The sequence below is a fragment of the Lissotriton vulgaris genome, chromosome 1_1, assembly GCF_964263255.1.
Source record: "Lissotriton vulgaris chromosome 1_1, aLisVul1.2, whole genome shotgun sequence".
Lineage (NCBI taxonomy): Eukaryota > Metazoa > Chordata > Amphibia > Caudata > Salamandridae > Lissotriton > Lissotriton vulgaris.
Window position 1 is genome coordinate 813,295,725 of NC_141685.1, and position 19,652 is coordinate 813,315,376.

At 46.0% G+C, this 19,652-nt stretch overlaps 1 protein-coding gene across 1 annotated transcript in view; it reads right to left on the reverse strand.

The window, feature by feature from the left end:
• Positions 1-19,652, reverse strand: part of UCK2 (uridine-cytidine kinase 2) — a 119,437-nt gene that overhangs the window by 39,646 nt on the left and 60,139 nt on the right. The gene's annotated exons all lie outside the window — the stretch shown is intronic.

Below are 19,652 nucleotides of genomic sequence, written 5' to 3' on the forward strand. Positions count from 1 at the left end.
CAAAACGTAAAAACAAATAAAACAACGAAAGCCGCATTGGCTGCTAGCATATGTAAAATCTGCAGGTTAATTAGCAAAACCACCTCAGTTTATCTACCTTGGTAGGATGAAAAGCAGAGTGCAATGAAATTGGGTACAAATTACAACCATTAGTTCAAAGACTCGGAATCAAAAACGTAAGTAGTCAGTGCTTTTAAACATTTTTTATAGGTTATGTGGAACTGGGTCCAAAACCTTCACATGGCATAACTGTAAAAGGAAACTGGTTGCGAGATGCAGTTTTTCAAAGTAGGTTGCAAAATATGGTAAACGGAACACCCATCAAATAAAGTGCGTGTGTATTATGGTACAAAAAGAATAAAAATATGATGATCTGCAGAGGTGAGTCACCTTCAGCATGAAAGGATGGTGTGCATATATTTTCATATTATAAACAGTCAATGCTACAAATGTCTACTGCAGAAAACAGTCAACATTATGATCTCGTTTTATTATCATAGCCTTCTTTGTGACAGTTCTCTTCCTGGGATTACGCTATTTTAGGTAATGTATGCTTGACCCTCATTATTCACCCTTGATGTTTTGGATTCAAGGATATCGGGGGTCTATTGGTGGATAAAAGCGGGACGTCTTCCTTGAAATACACCATGGAGGCATAAACTAAGCTCAGTGACGTGTTAGGGGTCTCCTGTTTCACACTGTGCCAAAGATCCACGCTGCCACAATCCTCAGGTGCACTTGTACACCAGTTTCTGCATTTTGGCCAACGCATGCAAGAGCATTATTTTATAGATGCTCTTCGTTGTAAGTAAAGGACAACACAGTGGTCAGGGAGATCTCTCAGGTTGCCATACATATGAATAACCTCAGAAAGCGCCATCCAACACCAAAAAAGAAAAGCCTTAGACCTGTGCGAGGCCAGAAAATGAGCACACCACAAACACAGATACACAAAGCAAGAATTAATTTACTACAAGTATTCCCTCACTGAAAGATTATTATTTAGAAGTTTGGGGTAAATGGAAGTGTTGATATGATTTTAGCTTCACATGCACAAGTTTCCGTAGAGACCTTTACGGATTAATGTTCCAGTTTATTTTTGTACTTTGCCAGGTTGCTACGTTGCATTCTAACAATTTTCTTACTTGTACACAGTCTGGTACATCTACGGATCACTTCTCTTCCTTTCTCGCCATGTCTTTACCCTACCTAGACCTAAGGCCATGGAACCAAGAGGATCACATAGCCTGTCAAAGCTTTTTTTGGATTAAAAAAAAAAAAATGTTGTGATAGAACTAATTACCTGCCCAAGGGGTAAACACCAGGCGCCCAAGACAGGTGCTTTACAGCAGAACAGCTGTACTATAGAAATAGCAATACAAGGCGTGTGTGTAGAGCCCTATGTTATTGCTATACTAGGTGGTACTCTCCCTACGGAATGAAGAAAGACTCAAACCTGCCTGGATTAATGCACATTACACTCAAATTGCTGCACCAGTAACATTACACATGTTGCTCTTGACACCTTAAAAATTGGGGGGGGGGGGGGGGGGGGGGGGGGTAACGGGACAAAAAAAAACAAGTGGTACTTTCGTAGCTTATGTATCTCGGTACTGTGGTGGAAATCAGCTACTAGCCGTCTTTCGGTTTGCTTTGATATTCTTGGGCAGTACACACTAATTTACCTGCCACAGGGAGACCGCTCATTCTTGCAGTCCAACGTTCTCCTAGAGTCCTCCATGTTGTCAAGATGTAACATATGCAAAGTATGTCCAGAACAGGAAGGGCTTCAGCAGCTATTGTTGAATCGTAGGCCTTCCGCGCTGCTCCACTGGGTCATGTTACACGTGTCCCTGTGCAATTTGCTGATGCTGCGATATACTAAAGCAGCATCCGCAGTTTGTGGGCTTTTTGCGTGAACAGCAGCAACCTGGAGAGGCTGAGGTAGGTCTCTCGTGATAGCTCTAGGTGGACCCCAACACAAATGCCTCACTTAAAGGCCAGTCAGAACTCCCTCCTACCAAATCCCGTTCGTCCTGGCTTGGAGCTAGCTGGAGCCTAACTTGGTGAAGGGAAAGGTCTAAAGACCAAAAAGAGGGCACACAAGCTGCCAGTGTGGGAAAATGCAAATGATGGCTTGACCCCTTCAAGATTGTACATGTGCGTCCTGCTAGTGACGCATGGTCCATAAAGGGTGCAAAGTTGTGGCCTAATGTCACACTGGTAGCTTAAAGACACCCTGAGGTTTCCAAATCTCCAGGTAACGGAGTTGGTCGCCAATACAAACTTTTTGGCTACAAGGAAATATTTGATTAACTTAGGAGAAGTTGCAATACCTCAGTATTCCAGAAAGATGGGCAACAGAATTAACATTGAACCAGGAAAATACCACCACCACCACCACCACCACCGAAGCAGGCTTTAAGGGGGTCCCTTTTGGCCAACAAAATATGCGAGACAAGGACGCAAAAATCCAGTCTTGTGCAGAGGTGGGAGAAGCAGGTCCTCCTTTGTCCGGTAAGGCTACACTGACAAGTAGGTTTAAACTCTGACTGGGTTGTCGAGAGATACCACTGCGCGCTAGATTCAGGGCTGGGGTCAAGCCCTGGAATGGACACCCCTCGGTGGGTCTTCCACAACCACTAGAGGAGTAGCTCCACAGCTCCTAAAAAGTGAGCAGGCAAGAACTGCTCCCCGTGTGAGAGCTTGCAGGACTCCGATTGTTTGGATAGCCTGAGAGGCCGAAAACAGTGCCCCACCAACCCCCATCCCCCCCCTCTCGCCCCCCAAAAAAGGGAGATTATGAGAGGGTCACCATGCATATATGGAAAGCATACGCAAGGGCAGTTAGTAGACTAGTTTGCTACCATACCATAGGTTGCACCACTGAAAGTCGTCCCCCCCCACCCCTTTTCCTCGTGAAGGCAGGCAACTAAGCCCGCCCAGCGCCCTAAGTCCAGTCAGCCGGGACTAGGAGACAACAGGCCGGTGATCACGCCACTCCAGTTAGGGTGACCAATCGCCTGTAAATTTCACGGACCGTCCGTAATTTGGACCTCACGTCAGTTGTCGGCAAGGATCCCTTTCACAGACGCCTTTGTCCATAATTTTGGGTCTTACATGGAGCAGAGCTGTTCCCTGCAAGAAGCCTCAGCTCCCTGAAGGGGCCACCTTGCACTCTACCTCTGAGCAGAAGAGCAGCCCCACCCGCCGATTGTCATTCTGTATGGGGCTGATTGCCACAGAGAATGACAATGGGCCAGTCTGGGCTGTTCCAGCATGGGGTGTGGCCTCCTCCAGCCTCCCTCTAGGGCAGGGCATTCTGTCAGATGGAAGATATGTGCAAAAATGGCAATGCTGCTATGGAATCCAGTTCATGAAAAGAAGCTGGTGAAAAGTTAAAGAAGGGGCTAGAGTTCTTTCAGTCTCATCATTTTAGAACTGAAGCATTTTCAATATTATATTCAACAATGCCATGTTTGATGCTTTTTTATTTTATGCAACTAACCACCATTGACAAAGCCAATAGTTCTGGCTTGTTGTAGGCGTGTTGTTACTTGTTGTGTTATATATCTGGATACAATGACAGAAAAGGTCAAATACGAGCAAGGCGGTACACTATACTAAGCACCGATTTTTAGCTTAGGTGTTTTAAGCCACGCTCTTAATTACAAAAAAACACCCCTTTTGGAGATACCCCCCTGTTTTTTCATCCCACTTAAAGCCCTGGAAACACCATGTCAGTCACCTCCTGGCCTGGCACTGTACATCATGCATGACTCATGACTTTCACTTTTCAGATTGTCTATGTGCAGGGTCATCGTGAATCTTCCGACCCCACCCCTAGCTTTAGGAACTACAGCAGGGGTAAAATTGTTGATGGGCCTCTTCGGTCTGCAACGCTGCAGACAAAGGCTCAGCTCCTAATTAATATCAAAAGGTGGGCGCGTGGAAGGGATGGGTGGATTGGTTGATGGATTAGCGAAATGGTGAATGGATGAATGAAAGGGTGAATGGATGGATAATGAGAAAGGATTGATGGATGAGTGGAAGGATGGATGAGAAAAGATAAATAGATGGGTGGATGGATAGATAGATGGATGAGTGAAAGGTGGATGATGGGCGAGTGAATAGGTGGATGGATGATTGAAATGATGGCTGGATTGATGAATTGATAAGTGAAAGGGTGGACTGATGAGTGAAAGAGCGGATGTAAGGATGGATGAGTGAGTGCAAGGGAGGGTAGATGGACGAAAGGGTGGATAGATGAGTGAAGGAGTGAAAGGATGGATGAGGGAAAAATGGATGGATGAGTGACAGGGTCAATGGATGGCTTCATGAGTAGGTGGGTGGGTGTATGGAAGGATGGCTAAGTGAAAGGGTTGATGGATAGAGAAAGGGAGGATGGATAGAGAAAGGGAGGATGGATAGAGAAAGGGAGGATGGATAGAGAAAGGGTGGAAGGATGGCTGTATGGGTGAACGTGCAAAACAGAAAGGGGTGGCTGGAAAGGACAATTTAACACAATATCTTACAGGCACGCAGTCTATATGTACTACGTGACCGCTGTATTTATATTCCAGAACACATTTATTTTTCTTTTTTTCAGATTCTTACGGTTTCAAAATACACCGGCACAAACAAAACAACAAGAAGCCTGTGGCAACTTCAAAGGGTGCCGCTAGGACACAATTATCTCCACTTTATTGGACCCCTAGCTGTGCAACCCCATTTAAATATCTGACCACAGGTTTTGGTAGACAGGCAGGCTCTCATTTCCACCTTCATCCCGCCTGTCCCCTGGGTTCATAGTTCTAAGGACTGGCTTTCCTTCTTGTTGTTTGCATCAGTATTGCACTATTCAAACCTGCAATTGAATTGAACCACTTTATGTTTTATTGTTTTGGTGTGTTATTATTTGTTTCGTTTGACTCGAGAGTTGTAAATAGTGTACATTTGTAAATCTGTATTTTTGTAGATACCGTGTATATGAACCTACTGTCTTGATGGTCTTTTGTTTGTGCCGGTGTATTTTGAAACCGTAAGAATCTGAAAAAAAGAAAAATAAATGTGTTCTGGAATATAAATACAGCGGTCACGTAGTACATATAGACTGCGTGCCTGTAAGATATTGTGTTAAATTGTCCTTTCCAGCCACCCCTTTCTGTTTTGCATGTTGTAGAGATCCGGGCTGGGTAGATGTAGGATCCAAAACCTTCATTGGTTCACTGTATGGGTGAACGGGCGGATGGATGAGTGGATGGAAGAGTGGAGGGAGGAGTGTACAGATGGATAGGGTGAAAGGGTGGATGGATAACGGATGAATGAGTGAAGGGGGGGATTGAGGGATGGATGACAGAAATGATGGATGGAAGGATACATGATGGATGGGTCTGCAAATGGTTGAATATGGATGGATTACTTCTATACTATTGTGCAACCTCCTCTGAGGTGTCTGTAAAACTTACCTTCCCGAATTTGTGTCCTGAATTGTGACCCCGGTCCTGAACTTGGACCCTTTGTCCTGAATATTTACACTCATCGTGCTGAATTTGCACCCATGCCAGCTGGTCACCCTAACCCCAATCATCAGAGTTTCAAGATTTTAGACCGCTTAAAAGCATAAACACGTATGCTCTTCAGAAAGCCATCTAATTCAATAAATACAGCATATGACCCTTTTCCACCTCAAGGCAAGTACAGAGCTCCTATTGCCATGTCAGGTCGCTGCTGGCTGTGACTAAGCCAAACACAAAAAAAACCACACAATATTTTTATGAGATTTCACAACCCAAATCCAAACACATGCATTGTAGGCAGAGGGTGGTTTAATGCCAAACTCAAGGAAACTGGTTCCACCGGAGGGACCGAAAAGCAAGGAAGGAAGGAATACAGACACGCCCACTGTTAGCATTAACTGAACTAGGCCGCACCACAGGAATTGGACATCAATATGTTCTGGATGACCTACCTGCAATCCACAGGTGGGCCTCCATCATCTGCCACGGCGTCCAATTCAATTTAGGGATAACTTAAAGTGCCCACAGGGCACAGGTATGAACAAGAATACAATATCGGCCCTTACATGGCAGGGAACTATGGAACCCAGCCATTCCTAAACTGGATGAAGCAAGGCCTGGCGGGCAATCCCATATCCAACCCAATGCAGCAGAGTATGGCTGTGTCCAAAAAGGATGACACCGAGCATGGTGGAGCCTGGAACAAAGACGGAGGACATAGTGGGGACATGCCTTTTTCTAACCCAAGTAACGCAGGCCATGGCCATCTTCATCCTAGCCCACACAGGGCATGTAGTGGGGCCTGGGCACTTGGACACAGATGATGCAATAATAACTGGCCCAATAACTGAAACGTGGAAATAAACACTGCAAATTAATAACAAAACCACAACGTTTTGGGGGTGCAAAGCTGGTATTTTTCGGAAAATTTACAATTCGTTAGATAAATGAAAGCTTCGCCTTGAGTGGGTGTCGTCAGAAATACAAAAACAACAGGACAAACAGACTTTTGCAGGCAAGACTCACTCTGGGCACAGGCTGGCTTTCTAGAATTCGCAATACAATGGGCATATTAAAGACAAGCTGCTATCATAGCTCAGAGTGTTTGAGCACCTGCTGCACAGGCCTGTAGGCTTATCTGAATAAATGTGAAAGCTTAATTTAGTTCAGGGGTTTCCAAACCGGTCCTGGAGGGCCGTCCCCATGCCAGATTTTTTGGATATCCCCATTGAGATACATGTCGTTATTTTAAAAATCTGGCATGGATCCGGCCCTACAGGACCGGTTTGGAGACCCCCGATTTAGTTTATTTGATTCATGTTTCTAATGGTCTACCAGTTTTGCAGACGATGGAACGTTGGAAATGCCACATTCACACAGCATTTTATGGGTTTAGGAGAGGGGAAAACAAAAGCATAACTTCTACAGCGTACCCGACTCTATTAAAAAGGCTTTTCCTTGGCACAACTTTCAATCCCGAGTTCTAAATGAAAGAGGAGACGCGGGAGTTTCCCCCCCCATCGGTGCCAGAGGAGCGTCAGTGCAATGCAGTTTAAATGGTGGAACGACATCAGAATAAACCTTGCCCCTGAACGCAAATACTTGCACTGCACAGATGGAGGATTTCTTGTGCAGATTGGTCAATTTGAATGATGAAAGCCCAATGAACACAAATAGTGTCATAAAGTGCACCCATTTACCCCACTGTCACAGAGAGCATATACAAGTCCAAGACATTCACGGGAAAGTAATTTCTATAAATAGAATGCAATACATTTAGGGGATTTCACGAATTTACGAATGTCAATTTAAGTACAAGCCATGCTACTACATAAATAGGCACATATAGGGTGCATGCATTGCATATCAGGCGTTTTCCTCGTATACACCATGTTTCGTCACTCTAACTAACCACAAACCTTCACACGGATAAACCACAAGTTGCTGAATAGTCCTCTCCAAAGGGGATATGCCCAGGATCAGACCATGCAGGCTTCCAGTTTATTGGTAAATATAGGCTGTGAAATTAAGGATGCACTTTGAAGACCCGTGATAAGGGAATTTACTGAGGGTAGGTGATGGAATGTTGAGCCTTCTGTGGAGGTGAGGGGTCAATAGCTGTGTTGTAGAGAATGGAGTAAAAAGGAGCCATGCAACTTGAAATCAGTTTTTTAAAGGCAGTGCCACTCTTCTGGATCATAAAAGACATCCTAGATGATCCACTGCCCAGCATCCTGGATAATTAATAAAGGAGGGAGAATTATTCAACAGAATGCTAGAGCTTAGATGAAGGAGCAGTTGTGAGCTTTTGTTAAAGAAAAAAAAAAAGGAGGGGAACAAAACCACAAGCTGCCTGTAATTCATTGACCCATGGGGTCTAACCTAAGCAAAGCACTAAACATAGGCCATGCCCAAAGGAAACAGAATCTTTGGTGCACCTGATATTTGGTTGCAGAATGGCAGATGTGATTGAAAGTACAGTCCATCTCCAGTACATCTCCAAACACGCAACTTTTAATGGATCTATTCAGGTTTTTTTTTATATGCACAGGAGGTATTGGAAGAGGAAGGAAATAATCCAATGTGGGAGGCTGGGGTCCTATAAACTTCAAATGACAGGGGTTGGCTGCTTTGCACGGAGTGAAGCTCTGCTGCTTTTGTAAACCCAAGGCTACTTTTGTGATGGTGTAGTGTTTATGCTTTTCTGATTCTTTAGCGTCTCAATGACACCTCTTCCCATGTCACCGATGAGAAGGTTTGTGTAACCTCACTCACTGCCTGTGAGCTGTCAATTCTAGAAGTGCACAAAACTGGAGAGTCCAGAGTTTGCACGCAAAGGTCGCACATGATGTTACTCTTTGGAGTTTTCCAAATTACCCCCAACTGAGAGGTAAAGGAGTTTATAGGTCATACGAGCCACTTCCAGCAGCAAGTGTTTACATATCAATGAATATTTAAAATCACTTCATGTAGTGCCTTCTTCAGACTGGATTACATTTCGAAGTACAGTAGAGCAGGCAGTGGCAAAACCAAGGGGTCCAACTTCAATATGCTTCTAATACATGAAAACACACATGCGTCTCTAATGGCTCTTCTACTGCGAGAAAACACATCGTTTTCAATATAGAATGGGTAGAGGAGCTAGAAAAAATAAAGTGGCAAACTTGTGTGATGTGGAAGTCTTGTTTTTAGAGGGAAATTAGCCTCTCGTGCTTTCCATTGGAAGAACTTCCCGACAGGTGAACTGATGAACCAAAAAAACTCTATAGCAAGGGTTGAGAAGGCAATACTCCTCTGGGTGGACCACTCGCCATCTTTATGCATATTTTTTTTAAATGCTAACAATATGTCAAGTACACTGCTGCGCCCGTAAGCCAGACCGAATACAAAGGCATTACACAGTGGATAGAAGAGCATTGGTTCTGGGGAAAAGAGAAACTGGAAGTAGTAAAGTTTTATCAATATTTAGGAAAACTTTTTACAAACAGATGTTCCGATAGCAATCATATGGATCATTGTAAAGGCAAGGCAATCTCACAGGCCCTCGCAATTAATCGATTGTACACACACTGCGGGAAAAAAAGACACTTTCATTTTATCAGTCTATAAAATAAAGAGACCACCAGCATTGAGCTATGCCTGTGAAACAATAGATGCACAAGAGTGGGATAAATTTGGTAAAGTGGAGAGACGGATCTGGCGCCAGATACGTAATTTGAATTGCGCTGCTCCTATTGCAGCGATGAGGCTATGATTCGGTTTACTCTCCACCTATGTGCTATCTATGGCTGCGTGCTTACGATGGAGCAACACTCTGGTTAACAGCTCAGAAAATATGTTACGGGTAGCACTATATGAGAAAATCTTTGTCAGCATGAACAAAAACAAACACAAAAAGTGCTCTTTTTAGGAATCATTTAAAAGCAATGACAATGTTCAGCTTAGATATGGATAGTGCGGCGGTACTCAGTAAAAATGCTTTGAAAATCAGAATTAAAAAAACACAATCTATGGGGTTTCTCGCGAAAGAGATACTAAAATGTGTGCAGAGAATAGTAAAAATGATTGTATTGTGGGGAGCAGTATTTACAAAAAAAACCACCGATACGTTTTATGGAATCTTAAACATGGAGTATGTAGAGTTGTTCTGTTGCTTAGACTGAATTTTCTCCCTTTAAGAATCGTAACAGGAGCTTGGGAGGGCATTGCTAGACGGGAAAGAATTTGTCACTTATGTAACTCCTGTATACAAGACTTAAATCACGTCCTATTTGTTTGCCCCATATTACAACCAGTACGTCGCGGATACCAAAGGAATTGTTTTTTAAAGTATAATATCACAACAGCAGAAGAGGCCCATAACGGCCTGCTGGCACCTCCACCTGAACTGTTTTTTTTTTTTTTAGCTTTTTTAAACAATATTTTAATATATATATATATATATATATATATATATATATATATATATATATATATATATATATATATATATATATATATATTAGAACAGTTTTGATTACATATGTTTGAGCACTTGCACTTTTCCAACCGTTTATGCTGCTAGCTTATGAGTACTGTATGCTGCAAATTTTTCTGTGAGGTTTGATATATTCTTGCACTGTTATTATTCTGCTGGTTATCTAGTACTGTATTGTGAATTGACAAATCTCCACACTTTATAATATGGTTTTAATTTTGAAAGTTTTTATGATAGCATTAGGATGTAATCTTCGTAAAAGTCTCCTAAATACCCATCGATGGAAATCTTATCTGTTATGGATCAATCCTCTTGGCACTTGAAAGTTTATTGAAAGGTTCCCATATTTACACGTTTTTCCTATCTTTATATGATATAATGAATTTAGCACTTTACTGTCTCTTTTTATGGAGTGTGATGTTGATTTTTGAAGGTTATGTGGAACTCTCCGGAGTCCCAAATCATAATAAACAAACTGTGTAAAGCAGAGCTCGAATATCTGCTTCCCGCCTGATGACAGTGAACTGGGCAACATTCACATGTGTTGTTCAATGAAATCTGAAAACAACACCGGGCGTTTCCATCGAGGTGTGGACCGGTTAGGCCGCGACTGCGGGCACCAGAGGAGGACGCCAAGAAATATCAGAGCTTGCCCAGACGCCTACACAGGTAAACACGCCAGCTGAATATGTGGCGAGCAAGGTAAAGCAAGAAATCTTACCAGGAAATCAAAAAGCGAATGACAAAAAAAATAAATAATCGTGGGTGGTGGGATGGACATCTGGCTGAGTGGGTGACATTTAAGTGACCAAGTGCCCGAAGGCAGCAACAGCGAGAGGGGCAATGAAGGAGGCCTGGCAGGTGAAGGGTGCTCCTCCCCTCCCCCACAGGGGTGTTGAACTGGACACCCCCTCACCCGCACCTTAAAGGTGCACGGAGAGGTAGCACTGGCTGGTACCAACAGGGGAGGGAGGCAACAGGGCGGCCTTAGGTATGTGCAAGCTGTGCAACTAGGGTGACCAACCGTCCGTAAATTTCACGGACAGTCCGTAATTTCAGCCGTCTGTCCGTTGTCCGTGAAGGAATCTTTAACGGACGCCATTTGTCCGTCATTTTAACAAGGCACCGGTTGCTCCACCCTAAAGCCGGCACAGCTTGCACCCACCTCTTTTCTTCACTCCGATGCTGCACCAAAGCTCCTCAGATGCCCCACAGCATTGAAGAGGCACAGCGGGATGGCTACCATCACACCTCCAGCCCTTGATGACCTGTTAAGAGGTGCTTCGAAGGTGACTGAGAGGGAGGGGCTGCCGGTTCAGGAGCAGCGACATCTATTCACATGCAAACAGCCCTGAATGTGTCATGTCTCTGCTATTTAGAGGGGGGCTCACACATTCCATTTCTACCCAGGGCCCCAAACATCCGAGACTCGGCCAGATTACACCCCTGATTACACCGAGGCAACACGTGGTTCTCTTCACAGAGCTTAATTGCTGTCACTAAATTGTAAGCAAACCTCGATTCCTCAAACATACAGTCTATAATGTAAGAAAATAAAGAAATGGCACAATCGCATCCACACTGATTAACAAAGTATGGAGGACAATCGGTTCAATCAGTTCTCTTAGAGTATCTCCTGTAAGTACTGTACATCACAGTGGGGTATGGCATTTTGGATAGAGAGCCTGTCTTCTCGTTGTCTTGTGCAGGAGAGGAGCCCAAGATGATACTAGAATACTGCATGCCCACCCCTTTGTTCCCTCTCCTGTGATGGCTCCTGCCCTCCCCTCATTGATGGCACCTGTCCCCCCCATGTGGTGGCTCCAGTCCACCCCACGCCTGGGATGGCTCCAGTCCACCCCCACCTGTGGTGGCTCTTGTACCCCCCTGTGGTAGATCCTGTCTCCTCCCTGGGTGGCTTCTGTCCCAGTCCTGGAACGGCCCCTACAGCGAGGGTGAAGTTCTTGATGGGCCTCTTCTCAAAAGGGCTCAGCTCAAAATTAATATGGAAAGGTCGGCGAGTAAGTAAGTGAAGGGATGGGTGGATGGCTGGATGAATTAGTGAAAGGGTGAATGGATGAATGAAAGATTGAATAAATGGCTAATGAGAGAGGATGGATGGATTGATGAGTGAGGGGAAGGACGGAGAGAAAATGTAAATAGCTGGATGTATGGGTGGAAGGGTAGCTGGATGATGGATGAGGGGAACGATGAATGAGGGGAAGGAAAATGGATGAGGAGAAGGATGGAGGGGAAGGATGGATGGATGAAAGGAAGGATGGATGGATGGATGGAGTGGATGGATGGAGGGGAAGGATGGAGGGATCAGGAGATGGATGGATGGATGGATGAGGGGAAGGATATATGGATGGGATGGATGGATGGGTGAGGGGAAGGATGGATGATGGATAAAAGGAAGGATGGATGAGGGGAAGGATGGATGGATGAGGGGAAGGATGGATGGATGAGGGGAAGGATGGATGGACGAGGGGAAAGGATGAATGGATGAGGGGATGGATGGATGAGGGGAAGGATGGATGGGTGAGGGGATGGATGGATGGATGAGGGGATGGATGGATGAGGGGATGGGTGAGGGGATGGATGGATGGATGAGGGGATGGATGGATTAGGGGATGGATGGATGGATGAGGGGATGGATAGAGGGGAAGGAAGGATGGATGGGTGGGTGAAAGGATGGATGGATGGATGATGAGAGGAAGGATGGATGATGAGGGGAAGGATGGATGGATGGATGATGAGGGGATGGATGGATGGATGATGAGGGGGTGGGTGAAAGGATGGATGATGAGGGGAAGGTGGATGGATGATGAGGGGAAGGGTGGATGGATGGATGATGAGGGGGTGCGTGAAAAGATGGATGGATGGATGATTAGAGAATGGATGGATGATGAGGGGGTGGGTAAAAGGATGGATGGATGGATGGATGATGAGGGGAAGGATGGATGGATGATGAGGGGAAGGATGGATGAATGATGAGTGGGTGGGTAGAAGGATGGATGGAGGGATGGATGGATGATGGGTGGGTGAAAGGATGGATGGATGGATGGATGGAGAGTCGGTGGGTGAAAGGATGGATGGATGATGAGTGGGTGGGTGAAAGGATGGATGGATGAGTGGGTGGGTGGATAGTGGGTCGGTGAAAGGATGGATAAGTGGATTGGATGGTGGGTGGGTGGGTGAAAGGATGGATGAGTGGGTGGGTGGATGGTGGGTGGGTGGGTGGTTGGGTGGATGATGGGTGGGTAGGTGGATGAGTGAAATGATGGATGGATTGATGGATTGATAAGTGCAAGGGTGAATGAATGGACATATGAGTGAAAGGGTGGATGTAAGGATGGATGAGTGAGTGAAAGGGAGGGTAGATGGACAAAAAGATGAATAGATGTGTGAAGGGGTGAAATGATAGATGGATGAGTGATAGGATCAATGGATGGATTCATGAGTGGATGAGTAGATGGATGGATGGGTGGATAGATGGATGGAAGGAAGGATGGCTAAGTGAAAGGGTCGATGGAGAGAGAAAGGGAGGATGGATGGATGACTAAAATAGTGGATGGGTGGAAGGATTAGTAAGTGAAAGGATGGCTGGATTGGTGAAAGGGTAAATGGCTGAATGGATTAGTGAATGGATGGATGGGATAAAGAGTGGGTGGATAAGTGTACAGATGGATAGGGTGAAATGGTGGATGGATGGATGGATGGATAATGGAGATGAGTGAAAGGATGGATGAGGGGATGGATGAAGGGATGGATGAGTGAAATGATAGATGGAAGGATACATGATGGATAGGTTTGCAAACAGTTAAATATGTTTGGAAATGGCTGGGCTTACTTATATACTATTGCGCGACCTCTGATGTGTCTGTAAAACGTACCTATTGTCCTGAAGTTTTGTCCTGAATTTTGACCTCCTGTCCTGAATTTGTGTCCTGAATTTTGACCCTTTGTCCTGAATTTTTGCACTCACCGTCCTGAATTTGCACCAATGCCAGTTGGTCACCCTATGTGCAACTGCACAGAGCCGCCAAACCCCGGGGGCTGCCACGCAAATATATATCCTTAATATAATAATCCTCGGAGGATGGATACATAGTTGTGTGGGTGCCCCTGGCAGGGATTTGGCGGCCTCTGGCTCTGTGCCACTTCCAAACACCCTGACCCCCCCCCCCCCCCTCTTAACTGGCCTCCGTTTCTCCTGGTTCCCGATTGGCATATTTTTTTCCCTAACCACTGCTGGCCACGTCGTGTGTCCCAATACCCTACTCCTCCTAAATGTTATCGTTCTAAGACTAATTCAAAGGGTAGGAGCAGCCGCAGGTACTGGTCATTATCGCCTTTTCTGGACGTTTTATTAAAACACCTTCCCGAGCTCCGGGGGCTCCACGCCGTCCGGGCCCCTCTTCCTGGGTCCCCTAACTACGCTCCCTGCCCAGGGTCGCCATGAGCCTAGAGCCACCCCTGGAGGCAAGGACTTCTCGCTCGGTGGCGAAAAGGTCACGGATTGGTGTTGCGGCTCAAACCTCCTAGTTTGCAGGGCTAAGCCCAATTATAACGAGCCTTCCGAAATCACAAGGTGCCGCTGTGTCACGCAACACAGGCTTAAACTGCGAGCCAGTAAGGAGCAAAAAAATAAAAATAAAAATTAAAAAAAATCACACGGTGTGCACACAGTTAACTGTAATCCCTCGAAGAAAGCAGGTTTCCAGGTATCTGGGGCTGTGTGCAGTAAAGGGCCATTCTAGGGTGTGAAACCTACTCAGGACATCAGTGGCAGTCTCATATGTGTTTTGGGTTTGTTGGGGAAGGGGACAGACAGGTGGCAAGTTAAAGGGCCTCAGGGTGCGCTGGGCCCTTACCCGCCCCCTCACATCACCACACAGTGTGAAATCAATAGATGGCACTTTGATTACAAGCAAAGGACTCGGGGCTCTCTATGCCGTGAGCTCCATTTCACCAGCAGGCTCCTTGCCCTCACTGTTGCTGCGGCACAGTGCCCAGAGGCTTAAGCGGCGCAAAGGGGGTGCATTTCATTCCTTGCACTAGGGCCCGTGAAACACCGGCTGCACCACTGTTCACCGATGAACACAATCGCCGAGAACGGTGGTGGCGTTGAACTCATGAAGATTTATAGCAAGAAGCAGTTCAGGTGACCGCTCCCATGCAATTATTCACTGCAATCACAATATTAGGATGATGCAACTTTTATTAACAGTAATCACAGCCGCCTTCTGTTTGGAATCACTTGCTAGGTCTCTGGGTACGTTTGCGTGACCCAACCTACAGGTTCTAGGCGTGACTCTAATCGCCAGCTTGTCTGTGTTTGCTGGCCTGCAGCAAGGCTCAGACTGCAGGTGCCATGTCTGCTTGGGGGGTATCCCATCTTTTATTTACCGGCTGGCCCCGTTTGCCACCGCAGAGCCGTGCTGTGCAAATTCATGCCCTCCCTTGGGCCAATGTTTGACCAGGAGGGTCTTTATTGGGCAGCGTCCGATTCCCCTTTCCCACTTCTCACCTTACTCATCATGCCCATTTGTGCCCACTGTTTGGCACCATTTTGTGGCTGGAGGTGTGCAGAGATTAATTAGCCACAAAGTGGCAGATTCTTACCTGCCCAGCAGAGAAGGGTCCCTTCTTTACCTTAATTTCGCTGTTCTTTGCTGGGGGCCGATTGGCCAACTTGAACCAAGCTTACCCGCTGGGCAATCCCCAAGAACCATGTTGGCACCCACGGGGGGCCTCATTTAAGGAATTGCAGAGTTTAGAGACTGAAACATGCAGTGCCTTATTTCACCTTGAATTAATCTGTTGGGTTTACACCGCCTTGCATCATTCCAGTGTTCAATGCCATTTGTAGCATTTCTAAATCAAACAAATCGATATGATTTTAAGACGAAGTGTATTGCCACTGATTTCAGCAAAGTTCACATTCAAGGGTGACCTACAGACAAGTTTCCTGTCCTCACACTGACAGCAATCCACAGCGCCCTCCTCCTTTAAAGAAAGGGGATAAATTCAGGGCACAGGAAAGAGCCAATAATTAATTTTTGCACTCAGTTTTCCTCAACACAGCTGTAGCACTGAGGCCTGTTCATCATTTGCCACAGGGGGCTCTACCATCCCAAACACCTTTTTACTGGAGACACGCCTAGACCTGTAGACAAATCCCCATATGGGATGTATTCCTCCCTTGGCTTGCAATACTAGTCCAAAAACATGTTGAAACAATGGCACCCTTCCATTATCCCTACATGCCAGGTAGGCCTGGCCTCTCCCCAACCCAAAGATGAGTACAAGTGCATCAAAGTAGGCACAAGTAAAGAACAAACATCTGTGTGCCGCTTTTCAGGTGTCCTCTGTACTCCACTGCTCCATATACTAAAATGTCGAGCAGCAGATTAGGAAGCGCTTCATGGCCCAATCGCAAGCAAAAAAAAAAAATAATAATAATTTATCCCACCACCAATTTGGTTTTAAATAAAAGGCTACAGTTGTGTACGGACCGCATTACACCTATGGGCCCTGGTGACACAGCACCTGATGCAAAACTGCTAGTTACATCCCTGGTGACAAGGAGTGGCACCATAAAGATAGTGGTACATGATGCTCCCTGCGACTTACCAAGAGCAACTCCGCCAGAAACTTGCAACATGGCAGTCTGACTCCCTGCTGGTGGGGATGGATTTCGGGGGTAGCAGAGGATGGAACAAGGTGGCAATCCTCGCCTACCCTAGGGATGGTCATGCAACAAGGAGGGCCACACCATAAGCAGTAGGGAATAGGATGCAGGGCAGGGGAAAATGAAGGGTTAAGAGTTAATGTCAACCTGCTTTTGTAACTGCCCTCTTTACATTAGGCCTTGATCACGTAGGTAGGGATAGTGGTGCTCTGGGTGACTTGTCCACAGGTTGATTTGTCAGGGAAGTTAGGGAGTGCATTTCCGAGTTTGGATATGTCAGAAACCCTTTGAGAGGGCCACAGGGAAAGCAGGAGGTACTGGGGCCCCAACCGTGGCGATCTTGCTCCAAATATCACAGACGGAACCCATTATGGACCCTGAGCAACCGGGCTAAGTACTACTCCTCCAGCACTGGACTTAATGGTGGCATGGGTGGAACCGTGCAAGGTTTCTGCAATCAGAGCGACAGGCCGAAGCCATGGCACAGATGCATGATGAGTGATCACTCAGAAGCAAAATTGGGCATCAAGGATCCAGATACCAATGCAGCTGGGGCACTCAGGGCAGGGGTGCACATATGTCACCATGTATGGGACTTTCCCGTCCTATCAGGGTCAGGAAGACGAATGCTAGTAGAGCAGTTAGAGAAGTACTCAAGGTATTGCAGGAGGCAGGGAGGAGCCATCTGTTGGTGGAGGGGATCCTCGAGCAGGCCAGGGCGGGCCTCCGCAGGCCCAGGAGGGAGGCTTTGAGCAGGATGGACATCAGAGTCATGGCCTGGGTGCCTCCGTTTGAGAGATGGAGTGAAGGCTGCTGGGAGAGGAGGGAAGGGAGCAGGATCTGAGAGTAGCCCAAATGCCACAAACCTTGGATGAGGCAGCAGGTGAGGCGTCTCCAGCAGGGGCTGGCAACTCAGACAGGAGCACAGTGTCGGAGGCACCCATGTTGGCACTCGTGTCGGTATCCCTGGTTGTCGAGGGTGAGGAGTGTCTGGGCCAGGTCAGTGCTGGCATGGGCACCTGTGGTGTGTTCCCTTACAGCAGGTACCACCAGAGAGCACGAAAGTCAACCAGGTGATGCACTGGACACTTGCAGGGGGACGCAGAAAGGCTGGGGAAATGATGGGAATCACAGGAGGACTAATATGAAGATGTGAAGCTCAGATCCCCCCAAAAAAGAACACATGCCCATTTTTAAGAGGGAGAAGACATTGCAGGCAGCGTTAGGATGCAAGCTTGGGATACCAGTTTGTCTGCAGCCACAAAAACAAGTCAATCAACGAGAAATGTATGGACCAAGGATACACATAAAATGTCACTGCCAATTTTGACAGTTTACAGAACAACCTTCGGGGCATAGGAATATGGATGCGGTCAGGGAGGAGGAGGGACAGGGAGGTACAGCAGTGGTGGCTCGTGCGTTAGAGCGTAGGTACTTGGTCCCTCCCAGTTTAGAGCCTCCTTTGAAAATAAAACTGTAAGACAACTATAGGATGAAACATTTTTATTTTCCCTTTTGGAGGTGGTCTGACCATTCGTCAGCGGGAGGATCAGGAAATCAAGCATTTTTAAGTAGCCCGTTGCACGTCACTTTAATGATGCCCTTTATATCCATAACAATGCATGCTGATTTGACACGGAGAAGTAGTTCTCGAAAGTATGTGGCTATCATGTGGCACTGGAGGGCCACCAGCTTTGCTTGGTCAATAGTAATTGGGATATAATGTGTAAATACATTATAGGACAGCAAGGTGCATCAGATGGGCCTAAGGGGAAGTGGAAGGGGAGAGGAATGAGGATTAGTAGGGGGTACTAATCGAAAAAAAACACAATATTTTGGAAAATAACCAAGACTTTCAAAACAAAGAGGGAAGGAAGTGTGTGCGCACGCGTATTTTGTCTGTGTGCATGTAGAAATCCTTGGTGAAATCAGACTGACATCTCAATACTCGAGTGAAGGCACCTGTATCCAACAATTTTTTCAGAAAATACATTTATTGGTGGAGGGGTGGGGGTGCAACACCTCAAACATTCCCCCTGAAGCTACACCCCTGGAGGCCCCATGCATCAGTCATCAGCCATTCCACACATTCATATTTGTCACTGGGCGAGTTTTGTCAAGAAGACTTGCTGCACACACCCATCCTCGCTCGGTGAAAAATGGGAAAGTAGCAAAGTCAGGAGAGGAGTGCACGTGTGAGAGGGATACTGGTGGCAGATACAAATCACTTCCTATGCAAGGCCTCATGTTTCTCCGCCAACTGACCACTGGTCACTCATACAGAGACCGCAACATGGAGATCGGAGACGGTGATATATCAACAGTCCACAACAAAAGTAAGTACTGCTCACAGCTCAGTCTGCCGAACGCAGAGTTCTCTAAAGTCCTTCTTACTCTTCGCTCTCTTTCCCTCATCTCATCTTTTCCATTCCTTTCTCTCCCATTCTAGTTCCCCTCTTTACAGCGCTTTCATTTCGCTCTGAATGTGAATATTTTGCTCATCTCCGCACACTATCTTGTCCGGTCCATCTCTCCATCTGACCTAACTTTGCCATGGGTCTCTCCGTTCCCTCTATAAGACTCGTATTTCCTGAAATTCCGCTTGCTTTTATTTTGAACAGAATACTCAAGCTATAAACTGGCGTTTGCACTACATCTATTTAGAACATCAAGCTGTTAATTATTTCTACGCCAACTAAAAGGCTAGTAAAGTTAAAAAGAAATATTATGCAAAGTGCATGTTGCTTATTGGTTCACTTACTGCCCATTCTCTTCTAGGCCTCTCTTGACGTTGAAGGTTTGGATTTGGCATGTACACATTCATATAAATGTGTGTATATTAAATGCTGGAATGCATTTTGCATAGTTTAACCATCATATGTAATTCAGAAGGCTTCCCTCTGCAAGTAGTTTATTTTTGCTGCAAAGCAGTTGCACCTGCACTAAAACATCAACATTT